This window comes from Bufo bufo, chromosome 8 (assembly GCF_905171765.1).
Source record: "Bufo bufo chromosome 8, aBufBuf1.1, whole genome shotgun sequence".
NCBI lineage: Eukaryota > Metazoa > Chordata > Amphibia > Anura > Bufonidae > Bufo > Bufo bufo.
The window spans coordinates 180,431,407-180,443,878 of record NC_053396.1 but is presented as its reverse complement, the minus strand read 5'-3'; positions in this window follow the sequence as shown (position 1 = coordinate 180,443,878).

Genomic DNA, 12,472 nt, shown 5'->3' with positions numbered 1-12,472 from the left:
ACAATGCCAGTCCGGTATCTCACGGACCGTGTTCCACAGACGTCTGCATAAGGCTTTATTCCACATCTGTGGTAGGATGGATGACAGCCCTAAATATTATTAGCAGAAGTCCATATCGTTAGATCGTCAGATCTCAGCTTCCTGGACCCTGTCAGACATATTTAGGATTAAACGTGGTCACACCCAAATTTTCAGGTTTCAAGCGGAGTCTGGTTTTAGACATAAGATTCCAGTTTAGGGGTGAAATTCTCCATAATAAAGCACAATGTTGGGTTACCATGGCAGCCGGCTCTCTTTTGTGCCAATCTGTACAGATCTCAGTAAGTGTTAGTTACAAACCGCGTGGGATCGCCGCCACTTACCTCAGACTAGAACATACTGGCAGACTGAGCTGTTATTATGGCCGGGTACAGAAATTTGTGCCCGGCATACAGTTTTTCCACAAACATTTTGTGTGCTGTGAAGACCAGGAATAAAAGGGATCAATGGGGGCTCCACGTTTTACTGTAGACCCTCGAAGAGCTAACGATCATCTCATGTAATACAGTGCACCCTGCCCGTAACATTGCACATCTGTGTGTGTCCTGAATTACAGACTGACCCTATCTGGGTATAGGTATATTTTTACAACATATAGGATACATGCACACGACCGTATGTGTTTTGCGGTCCGCAAATTGCGGATCCACAAAAGAAAACGGATGACATCCGTATGCCATCCGTTTTTTGTTTTTTTGCGGATCCATTGTAACAATGCCTAAAACGGACAAGAATAGGACATGTTCTATTTTTTTTGCGGGGCTACGGAACGGATATACTGATGCGGACACGCTGTGCTGTCCGCATTTTTTGCGGACCCATTAAAATGAATTGGTCCGCATCCTGTCTGCAAAATAAAACGCAACGTACACGGAAACAAACAACGTTCGTGTGCATGTAGCCATACAGAAAGGTCCTAACAGACAAAATACCAGCTTTAGGCCTCTTGCACACAAACGGTTTTTAGTTTCCGTTTCCGTTCCTTTTTGCGGATTCCGTTTGCAGAACCATTCATTTCAATGGGTCCGCAAAAAAAAACGGAATGTACTCCGTATGCATTCCGTTTCCGTATTTCTGTTCTGTTCAAAGATAGAACATGTCCTATTATTGCCCGCAAATCACGCTCCGTGGCTCCATTCAAGTCAATGGGTCCACACAAAAAAAAAAATGCATCCGTATGTCTTCTGTATCCGTTCAGTTTTTGCAGAACCATTATTGAAAATGTTATTCCCAGCCCAATTTTTTTTATGTACTTACTGTTTAAACATTATTGTATGCTTCTGTTTCCGATCCGCAAAAGAGGGATCACAAACGGAAACAAATGGAAAAACGGAACAGCAAAACGGAACGGAAGCGGAAACAATACTGAAACAAAAAAATTGATCCGTTTAAAACCGACCGCAAAACCATACGGTCGTGTGCAAGAGGCCTTACCCAGATAATAATGTCTCAGTAAGGGCTCGTTCACACGAATGCGGAAGCCCATGCCCGTGTTGTGGACCGCAAATTGCGGTCCGCAATGCACGGGCACCGTCCGTGGGGCAGCGGCCTGGGGATCGTGGACCCATTCACTTGAATGGGTCCGCGATCCCTCCGTTCCGCAAAAAGATAGAGCATGTTCTATCTTTTTGTGGTTCGCAGGCACGGAACGGAACCCTAGGAAGCACTCCGTAGTGCTTCCTTAGTGTTCCGTTCAGTGCTTCCGTTCTGCATCTCCGGATTTGCGAACCCACTGAAGTGAATGGGTCCGCATCCGTGATGCGGAATGCACACTGAATGGTGCCCGTGTATTGCGGATCCGCAAATGCGGCCTGCAATACAACAACGGGCAGCACACGTTTGTGTGAACGAGCCCTAAAGCTGGTATTTTGTCTGTTAGGACCTTTCTGTATATGTTGTCCTGAATCATGGCACAGACGCTTCTCGGCGGCAGGAATTGGGAAATTCTGGCGATTTCTCCTGATCAGGTTGTCGAAACCTCAACTAGATCACATTGGTAGATGCGGCAACAATATATTCACATTCATCTAAAATGAATATGAGGTTCTTAGCAAATATATTCTGATCAAAATTATTTGTGCCTATCCACCACGGCAAGGTGATCACTTATGGGATGGGGATCTACAGTCGTAGCCAAAAGTTTTGAGAATTACATAAATATTGGAAATTGGAAAAGTTGCTGCTTAAAGGGAGTCTGTCACCACATTTCAGCATATTAGACCGATCAAATAGGGTTATATGATCCACCCAGAACTTAAAAACGGTACCTTTGTTGTAGAAAACGGACTTTTCTTTTAGCCGAAAATGAACTTATAAGGTTATGTTAATGAGCCCTCTCAAGTGCCCAGGGCGGTCTCTCAATCCTCGGAGCCCCAGGCAGCACCTCCTAAACGGCTCATAACCCCGCCCTCCGTGCGCCTCTGCCCGCCCGTTTACTCCCCTCCCCTGTCCTTTTCCACTGCGGCTGTGCGGTCCAAATCGTAGCGGGCGCATGCGCAGTAGGTATTGCGATGCCCTGCCAGGAGCGGCCATCGCATTGCGCATGCGCCCGCTACGATTTGGACCGCACAGCCGCAGTGGAAAAGGACAGGGGAGGGGAGTAAACGGGCGGGCAGAGGCGCACAGAGGGCGGGGTTATGAGCCGTTTAGGAGGTGCTGCCTGGGGCTCCGAGGATTGAGAGACCGCCCTGGGCACTTGAGAGGGCTCATTAACATAACCTTATAAGTTCATTTTCGGCTAAAAGAAAAGTCCGTTTTCTACAACAAAGGTACCGTTTTTAAGTTCTGGGTGGATCATATAACCCTATTTGATCAGTCTAATATGCCCAAATGTGGTGACAGACTCCCTTTAAGTTTTTATAATAGCAATTTGCATATACTCCAGAATGTTATGAAGAGTGATCAGATGAATTGCATAGTCCTTCTTTGCCATGAAAATTAACTTAATCCCAAAAAAAACTTTCCACTGCATTTCATTGCTGTCATTAAAGGACCTTCTGAGATCATTTCAGTAATCGTCTTGTTAACTCAGGTGAGAATGTTGACGAGCACAAGGCTGGAGATCATTATGTCAGGCTGATTGGGTTAAAATGGCAGACTTGACATGTTAAAATGAGGGTGATGCTTGAAATCATTGTTCTTCCATTGTTAACCATGGTGACCTGCAAAGAAACGCGTGCAGCCATCATTGCGTTGCATAAAAATGGCTTCACAGGCAAGGATATTGTGGCTACTAAGATTGCACCTCAATCAACAATTTATAGGATCATCAAGAACTTCAAGGAAAGAGGTTCAATTCTTGTTAAGAAGGCTTCAGGGCGTCCACGAAAGTCCAGCAACGCCAGGATCGTCTCCTAAAGAGGATTCAGCTGCGGGATCGGAGTGCCACCAGTGCAGAGCTTGCTCAGGAATGGCAGCAGGCAGGTGTGAGCGCATCTGCACGCACAGTGAGGCAAAGACTTTTGGAAGATGGTCTGGTGTCAAGAAGGGCAGCAAAGAAGCCACTTCTCTCCAAAAAAAACATCAGGGACAGATTGATCTTCTGCAGAAAGTATGGTGAATGGACTGCTGAGGACTGGGGCAAAGTCATATTCTCTGATGAAGCCTCTTTCCGATTGTTTGGGGCATCTGGAAAAAGGCTTGTCCGGAGAAGAAAAGGTGAGCGCTACCATCAGTCCTGTGTCATGCCAACAGTAAAGCATCCTGAGACCATTCATGTGTGGGGTTGCTTCTCATCCAAGGGAGTGGGCTCACTCACAATTTTGCCCAAAAACACAGCCATGAATAAAGAATGGTACCAAAACACCCTCCAACAGCAACTTCTTCCAACAATCCTACAACAGTTTGGTGAAGAACAATGCATTTTCCAGCACGATGGAGCACCGTGCCATAAGGCAAAAGTGATAACTAAGTGGCTCGGGGACCAAAACGTTGACATTTTGGGTCCATGGCCTGGAAACTCCCCAGATCTTAATCCCATTGAGAACTTGTGGTCAATCCTCAAGAGGCGGGTGGACAAACAAAAACCCACAAATTCTGACAAACTCCAAGAAGTGATTATGAAAGAATGGGTTGCTATCAGTCAGGAATTGGCCCAGAAGTTGATTGAGAGCATGCCCAGTCGAATTGCAGAGGTCCTGAAAAAGAAGGGCCAACACTGCAAATACTGACTCTTTGCATAAATGTCATGTAATTGTCGATAAAAGCCCTTGAAACGTATGAAGTGCGTGTAATTATATTTCACTACATCACAGAAACAACTGAAACAAAGATCTAAAAGCAGTTTAGCAGCAAACTTTGTGAAAACTAATATTTGTGTCATTCTCAAAACTTTTGGCCACGACTGTACACTGTTGGTACCTCTGTCTGTGCCAACTGGCCTATGATATAGGCGGAGCAGGATCCACATATATGCTGTGTCTACTCGATTTGTTAGGCTACTTTCACACCTGCATTTTCCTTTCCGGCTTTGAGATCCGGCAGAGGATCTCAAAACCGGAGGAAAACGCTTCAGTCAATGGGGACAAAACTGAATAAACCAGAACGGAGTGCACCAGAATGCATTCCATTCCAGTTTGTTGCGTTCCCACGGTCGGACACAAAACGGCTGCAAGCAGCGTTTTTATGTGTGGCATGGAATACCGAACGTGCCGGATTTGGCGGCAAAAACCATGTAAGTCAGTGGTGCCAGATCCGGGTTTTTTTTCGGACACGAGCTTGTCCTCTCTTGCTAAAAACTCTCTCCCTGTACCAGCTACTAGCAGATGATACAACTGATGGCAGCTGAACTGAGCATGTGCGACCACCTCAGCCAGGTGGGCAGAGAAATAAGGAAATGAACAAACAGCAGGTGGCGCTATATAGCTAGATTTTATTGAATAACTCCATGGCAATACTAAATTTTTAATGACATTTAATTACAAAAGGGTTCAGATTCAGGTGCTGGTTTGAAAAGTGCAGAATATTTTTTTTGGTGGGACAATCCCTTTAATTCCAGGTATCACCACCAGAGGCACTGAGCAGAGGCATCACTGAAAGACAACAAGATAGCACAATTGAGCCAATGTGGACAAGAAAGAAAATACATTCTCCTCTTCAGGAGAAATAAAATAATATTATAGCCTGCAGCTTTGCCAGAGTCTGCAATGTAGGCCACAGGTGTGAAGCTAGGGTTTTCTCACATCTGCATCAGAGGTCTCCATAGGAGCCGCCATCACAGATCGTGTTGAGGAAAAGAAGCAGGATAACAGGAAACCGCGGATCCTGAAAAAAAGGAAGCCGCCCGTGTGCCTTCCTCAATTTGCGGAACGGAACAGGCGGGCCATTGTAGACATGCCTATTCTTGTCTGCAAAACGGACAAGAATAGGACATGCTTTTTTTTTTTGCGGGGCCTCGGAACGAAGCAACGGATGCGGACAGCACACGGAGTACTGTCCGCATCTTTTGCGCCCCTATTGAAGTGAATGGGTCCGCATCTTTCTGCGGCTCGGATGCGGACCATAACTACGGTCGTGTGCATGAGGCCTAAGGTGACTAAAGGAAACCTAACAGACTCCATTAAGTGAGGTTCTATCATGTGATAAAAAAGGTGCTTAAATAAGCACTCCTACAAAAAAAATATATATTCTCAGACCTGTCAGAAAGGTACATGATGTAAACTGTAGTGAAGGTACCAGTAACTGTATTAGTGAGTTATAACCTCCCTTCTGATCCTCAGCTGTGTCATGTGACCAGCAATGAGACTTTCCAAATAACACAGCATCTTGTGTGTGGACAGGAAGCCAGTTTCTCTGTGTATTCCTAGGGGAGCCCCACGGTCAGTCTCATAGGAATGAATAGAGAAGTAACTGACTTCCAGTCCTGTGTCAGTTGGAGATCAGAGTTGGTCACATGACACAGCTGAGGATCAGAAGGGAGGTTATAACTCACAAATACAGTCACTGGTAAGACAATTACCTTCACCTCCGTTTACCTCATGTACCTCTGAGCTCTGAGAATACATTTTTTTGCAGGAGAGCTACTAAGTGCTGCTAAGTTATTTTCGGCTGTTTAAAGTATACATTGAAGGAAAAAAGAATAGAAAAGCGTAGCACACCAGGCTTTTCTATCCTGCAGAGTCCAGTAAAAAAAGTATACGTTTTTTTTTTACAATGGAACTCTATGGTGACGGTTGCCACTGCATGGCATCAGTCTGAGGCATCCATTAAGGGCTCATGCACACAAACGTATTTTTCTTTAGTCTCCGTTCTGTTTTTTTACAGGTCCGTATGTGGAACCATTCATGTCAATGGGTCCGCAAAAACACTGCATTCCATTTCCGTATGTCCGTTCCGCAAAATGATAGAACATGTCCTATTCTTGTCAATTTTGCGGACAAGGACAGGCATGGTTACAATGGATCCGCAAAAAAAAAAGGATGCAATACGGATGTCATCTGTTTTTTTTGCGGATCCGTGTTTTGCAGACTGCAAAATATATACGGTTGTGTGCATGAGCGCTACATTTACACGACCATATGTGTTTTGCAGTCCACAAATTACGGATCCGCAAAAAAAAAAGATCACGTCCGTAGGGCATCCGTTTTTTTTTTGCGGATCCATGGTAACAATGCCTATCCTTTTCCCTAAACGGACAAGAATAGGACATGTTCTATTTTTTTTACGCGGCAACGGAACAGACATACGGATGCGGATAGCACATTTTTTGCGGACCCATTGAAATGAATGGGCCTGCATCCTATCTGCAAAAAAAAACTAAATGGACGCGGAAACAAAATATGTTCGTGTGAATGTAGCCTAATGTATAGAAAAAAAGTCTTTGAAGATGGCGTCCGCTCACAAGAGCAGCAGGCAACATAGCCACTGCAGGCACATATCCATAGCCACATCGATGATGGCTAACATTTAACCCCTCAAATGTGACCACGGCATCAGGGAGCGCAAAAACGCGGAAGCGCGTGTGTGCACTGGCTCCCCAATCCCCACTAGCATAGTGTGTGCGTCCGTATTCCTGAATGATACAAGGCTGCCAGTGGCAGGGCTCCATAGGAACTCGTTAATTTCTAAAGATAATTTGTTTTCCCTTAGTCCTAACAGTGGCACAAATGGGGTATTCTGCCCCTGTGGACTGGTTAGGACAGGTGGAAGTTTAATGAACAAATAAAAAAACACCGGCATGCACACGCCCTCCCTGCCCCCAATAAAGAGGGGTGTGACCCTCCAAAGGATGTGTAATTACAAGTAGACAAACATAATCATAATAACATAGGGGGGGAATTTGTGTGCCACTGTTAGGACTAAGGGAAAACAAATTATCGTTAGAAATTAACGATTCCCTTACGTCCTAACCAGTGGCACAAATGGGGATTTAGCAAGTAGAAACCCCCAAGGGAGGGTCCTCATGCCTGGCGGAAGATAACACTGTCCGGCCAAATGAGGAATAACTATGTATTCTGGTATCCACTCTATAGTGTGAGATAAAAGTGGAGTGAGAACTCCAAGAAGCTGACTTACAGATCACATCCAATGGGATCGAGCTTCTCTCTGCAAAAGAAGTGGCCACTGCTCGAGTAGAGTGGGCCCTTACAAATTCAGGGGGCTCCGAACCCTGAGACATATAAGACTCCCGAATTGCCTCTTTAATCCAACGACTGATGGAGGGCTTAGAGGCTTTCCTCCCCTTATGGGTACCGGAAAAAAGGATAAGGAGGTTTTCATCCTTCCTAAATACCTTGGAGCGTTCCAGGTAAATCCTAAGACATCTCGCAATATCGAGGGTATGGAGCCCTCTTTCCTCAGAGGAGGGGGGTGGAGCCAAAGTTGGTAGGGAGATCACCTGATTAATATTGTCAAAGGAAGGAACCTTTGGGATGAAGGTAGGTAAAAATTTTAGAAGTACCCGATCCTGTAGGAACTTTGTATATGGCTCAAAGGCAGAAAAAGCCTGGAGTTCCCCAACTCGCTTTGCAGAGGTAACAGCTAACAAGAAGGTGATCTTCCAGGTCAGGAACCTGAATCCCGCCTCCTCTAGGGGCTCAAAGGGGGGAGATGATAACCCCCTGAGCACGACCGACAAATCCCAGGCCGGGATAGGTCTGATTACTGTAGGCTTTAATCTTGAGGCTCCCTTCAGGAATCTCTTGATAAGGGGGTCTTGAGAAATAGCTCTGTTGAGACAAGCAGAGATAGCTGAAATCTGCACTTTAAGGGTAGCTGGTGATAGCCCCCTGTCCAGACCGTCCTGAAGAAATTGGAGGATCATCGGGATGGAAGCTTCAGCGGATCTTTGCTGATGTCTTGTACACCAGGATGAAAAGATCTTCCAGATTCTGGAGTAGGCTTTATTAGTAGCTTCTGATCTGGAGTGCTCCAGGGTTCTCAAGACAGACCCCGATAGCCCTTCTATCCCTGGAAGGGACTGATCAACCTCCAGGCCGTCAGGTTGAACATTTGAAGATTTGAGGAGACCTGGGTGCCCCCGGACACCAGTACTCTCTCTGGGGGAAGCCTCAGAAATTGACCCCGACTCATCTGTAAGAGTTGGGTAAACCAAGCTCTTTTCGGCCAGTATGGGATAATGGCGATAACTGACGCTTGGTCCTGCCTGATCTTCATCAAGACCCTTGGTATCAAGGAAATTGGAGGGAAGATGTAGGCCAGCCTGAACCTCCATGGGATTGACAGTGCATCTATTACCACCGGGTTGTCCTCCCTGTAAAGGGAGCAATACTTCTCCACCTTGGTGTTGAACCTCGTTGCCATGAGATCGATCTCTGGCATGCCCCACCTGAACGTTATCTCCTTGTAGACCTCTGGATGGAGTGACCATTCTCCTGTTTGAAGACCTCGGCTCCGACGATCCGCAATCACATTGTGAACTCTGCGAATGTGAACGGCTGATAAGTGGGTGAGGTTCAGTTCTGCCCAATCCAAAATCACACCTATCTCTCTCAGGAGATTTTGTGACCTCGTGCCTCCCTGCTTGTTGATATACAGTACAGCGGTCATGCTGTCTGACTGTACCTTTACTGCTTTCCCTCGAATGATGGGAGCAAAATGAAGAAGAGCTAGTCTGATTGCTCTGATCTCCAGGAGATTCGATGACAATAACCTCTCCTGAGGTGTCCAAGTTCCCTGGACTGTCTTGTCCTGAAGATGCGCACCCCAGCCTACTAGGGATGCGTCTGAAGTAAGTATGATCCAAGAGGGTTGGATCAGGGACTTGCCGTCCGTGAGGTGGGACCACCACCTCAGAGAGGATCGGACTTTGTAAGGCAGGGAGAGCACGGAATTGAGTCCCACCGGACTGTGATTCCACTTGGCTAATACCTCCGACTGAAGCGGACGTAGGTGCCATAATGCCCAAGGTACCGCCTCTGCGGTTGAAGACATTAGTCCCAACATCCTCATCCACGTTCGAATCGTTACCTGTTTTGGTACAGAGAGAGAACGGGCTGTTTGTTGCACGGATTGCCTTCTTTCGGGAGTGAGATGAATTGTCATCCTGATTGAATCCACCATAAACCCCAGGAACCTTACCGAGGTGGCTGGTTGAAGTTGGGATTTGTCCCAATTGATTATCCATCCTAACTGATGTAGGAATGTAACAGCCTGTTGGATGTGTTGGGACAGGATCGCTTGGGAAGGAGCTCTGAGGAGCCAGTCGTCCAGGTATGGAACTATGCTCAGGCCCTGAAGCCTTAGAGCGGCCACCACAGAGACCACTACTTTGGTGAAAGTGTGTGGGGCTGAAGAAATTCCAAATGGGAGGGCCACAAACTGAAAATGTTTTAGGACCCCCCCAATGTTTACCGCGATCCTTAAGAATCTTCTGGACCCAGGATGGATGGGAATATGGAGATAAGCATCCTTGAGGTCTAAGGTTGCCAAGAAATCTCCCGGCATAAGAAGATTGGTCACTGACTGGATAGTTTCCATAAGGAACTTCTTTTGTTTTATGAAACGGTTGAAGAACCTCAGATCTATAATCATCCTCCAACCTCCGGTATTCTTGGGTACCAGGAAAACTGGGGAGTAGATACCTGTTCCCCTCTCTTGGAGAGGAACCTCCTCTAAGGCCCCCTTCTGGAAGTATTCTAGCACGTAGCTTTCTAGAATCTTCTGTTTGTTGCTGGGAAGAAGCCTTGTCTGAACAAACTTGTCCAGAGGCAAACTGCTCAAGTCTACAAGGTAGCCATGCGAAATTACACGCAGGACCCAACTGTCCTGGATATGATCCTGCCAACAAGGTAGAAAGTGCTGTAGGCGGCCGCCTACGGGAATGTGGGGAGAAGGGAGCCCGAGATCTCCAGTCAGGCCGGCTAAATACCAAGAGCCTCGAGGAGGCCCGCAATCAGAGCGCCGAGGACTTCTTGGGGGGTCTAGAACCCCGAGAGGATCTTCCTCCTCTACGGGAACCCCAATTCCTCTGGGGTCTGTGTTGCGGTTCCGCTCTGGAACTATACCCCCTGCCCCGACCACGAAAGGACTGCTAGGGAAGGGACTTGCCCTTCTTGTCCGACAGCCCCTCCATTATGTGGTCAAGCTCTGCACCAAAGAGTTTGCCGGGTTCATATGCCATGGCACAGAGGTTATGTTTTGAGGCCATATCGGCCTTCCAAGGTTTCAACCAAAGCGGACGCCTGCCCGCGGTTGAAAGAGCCATGGTCTTGGATGCCAACTTCAGTTGTTGTGGAGCTGCGTCACACAAGAAGTCAATGGCTAGGCTGGCCGTCTTGCATGAGGCCAGAATGTCGTCCCTAGAGACCCCTTGGTCCAGGTCAGACTGGATTTGCGAAAATCTAGATCTTAGAAAATTCGCCACTTCGGACGAGGAAATTGCGACAGAGGCGGAAGCGGAGGCCGAGGAGTAAGTGCGCCTAAGGGCGCAGTCCGCCTTCCGGTCCATTGGGTCTAGCAAACTTGACCCATCGTCTGAAGGGATCAGGGTCCTTCTGGATAACTTTGCTATAGCCATGTCCACTTTAGGGACAGGCCCCCAGGACGATACCTGATCCTCTTTAACCGGGAACACCGCCTTGAACCTTTTGGTCAACACTGGACCTTTCTCTGGCTTTCTCCACTCTGTTTTCATCAGAGATAGGAGAGAATCATCCGCTTTAAAGGCCCTAGGCCCCCTAGAGGCAGAGGATGAGGCTTCCCCCGGATCAACGTCCTGGTCCCCCGACCGGACGGATTTTAATAGTCGCTGGGCCTTCTCCAGCAGGAAAAAATATGCGAAACCATCCTCCTCATCCGAGGAGGAAGAGGCTGAACCCTCTCTCGCCTCCTGAGCCCCTGAGACCTCCATAGCACGATGGGGGGAGGAGGGACGATGACGCTTGGAGACCAGGGCACTCTTCAATTCTTGTATGGAGGCGTTGACCTGGGACATGTTGGACTCCATGTACCCCTTCACCCAGTCGACCACGTCGTGGACAGATGGCTCCAGCGGGGGGAGGGTCTTGGCCCTGCAGGATGGGCACCGGGAGAAATCGTAAGAGTCCTCCAGGACAATCTGACAGTCATGGCACTGCAGGTGGCGCCTCTTGCCCGCGGACTTCCTGCCGGGCTCTCGCTCACCGTCACCGGTAGACGACATGGCTGAAAATTAAAAAGAGAGATGAATTTAGCAAAATTCAAGAAGACAAGGCTTAATCGCAAGCTTTAGGATCTTTACCCAGAAGATCCTAGCAAGCTCAATATAAACAGCACAAAGAAGAATTTTCAGCACAGAGGTAACAACACTCTAGCACCAAACCACACTCAAGGTTGACAGCAAGCTGCGCTCCAGGAGACTGAACCTGGAGCTTCATCCAGTTTAAATAGGGTTGTTGGCGCCAAAAGAGAAAGCCTTGCCCACAAGGGGGCGGGGTAAGCCTCTGAGTTTATATCTTTGAACTAAAGACGAACAAAAAGAAATAACTTTATATTGTGGACCTAGAGAGGGCCCTGAAAACATTAAAAGGCCTCCCACGGCCCTATAATATGAAAATACACCTCCGGCCGATGCCCGATCGGCCGGAGCGAAAACCCGGAAGTGACGTCACCTGACGTCACTTCCGCAGGATGGCGGCGCCCAGCAGGACATGTGGGACGCAGCCACCACCGCTCCAGAACTCCAGCACGGAAAAGGAGGTAAGCCCCACAGTAGCAGGGCTCTCTGCAAGGGAGGCAACCAGCGGCATAACCGGAGGACCCCCTCCGCCGCATCGGAGGAGCGGAGCAGTTCCCAAGGGAACATGTAAACCCTTATGGGATTCAAAAATAGAATAAAAAAGGGGGAAAAAACAACACTCTCTCCACCGAGGGATGGAGGAGTGCACCACCCGTCCCGTCCTGTCCGCAGGACAGAAAAAAACACATCCTTTGGAGGGTCACACCCCTCTTTATTGGGGGCAGGGAGGGCGTGTGCATGCCGGTGTTTTTTTATTTG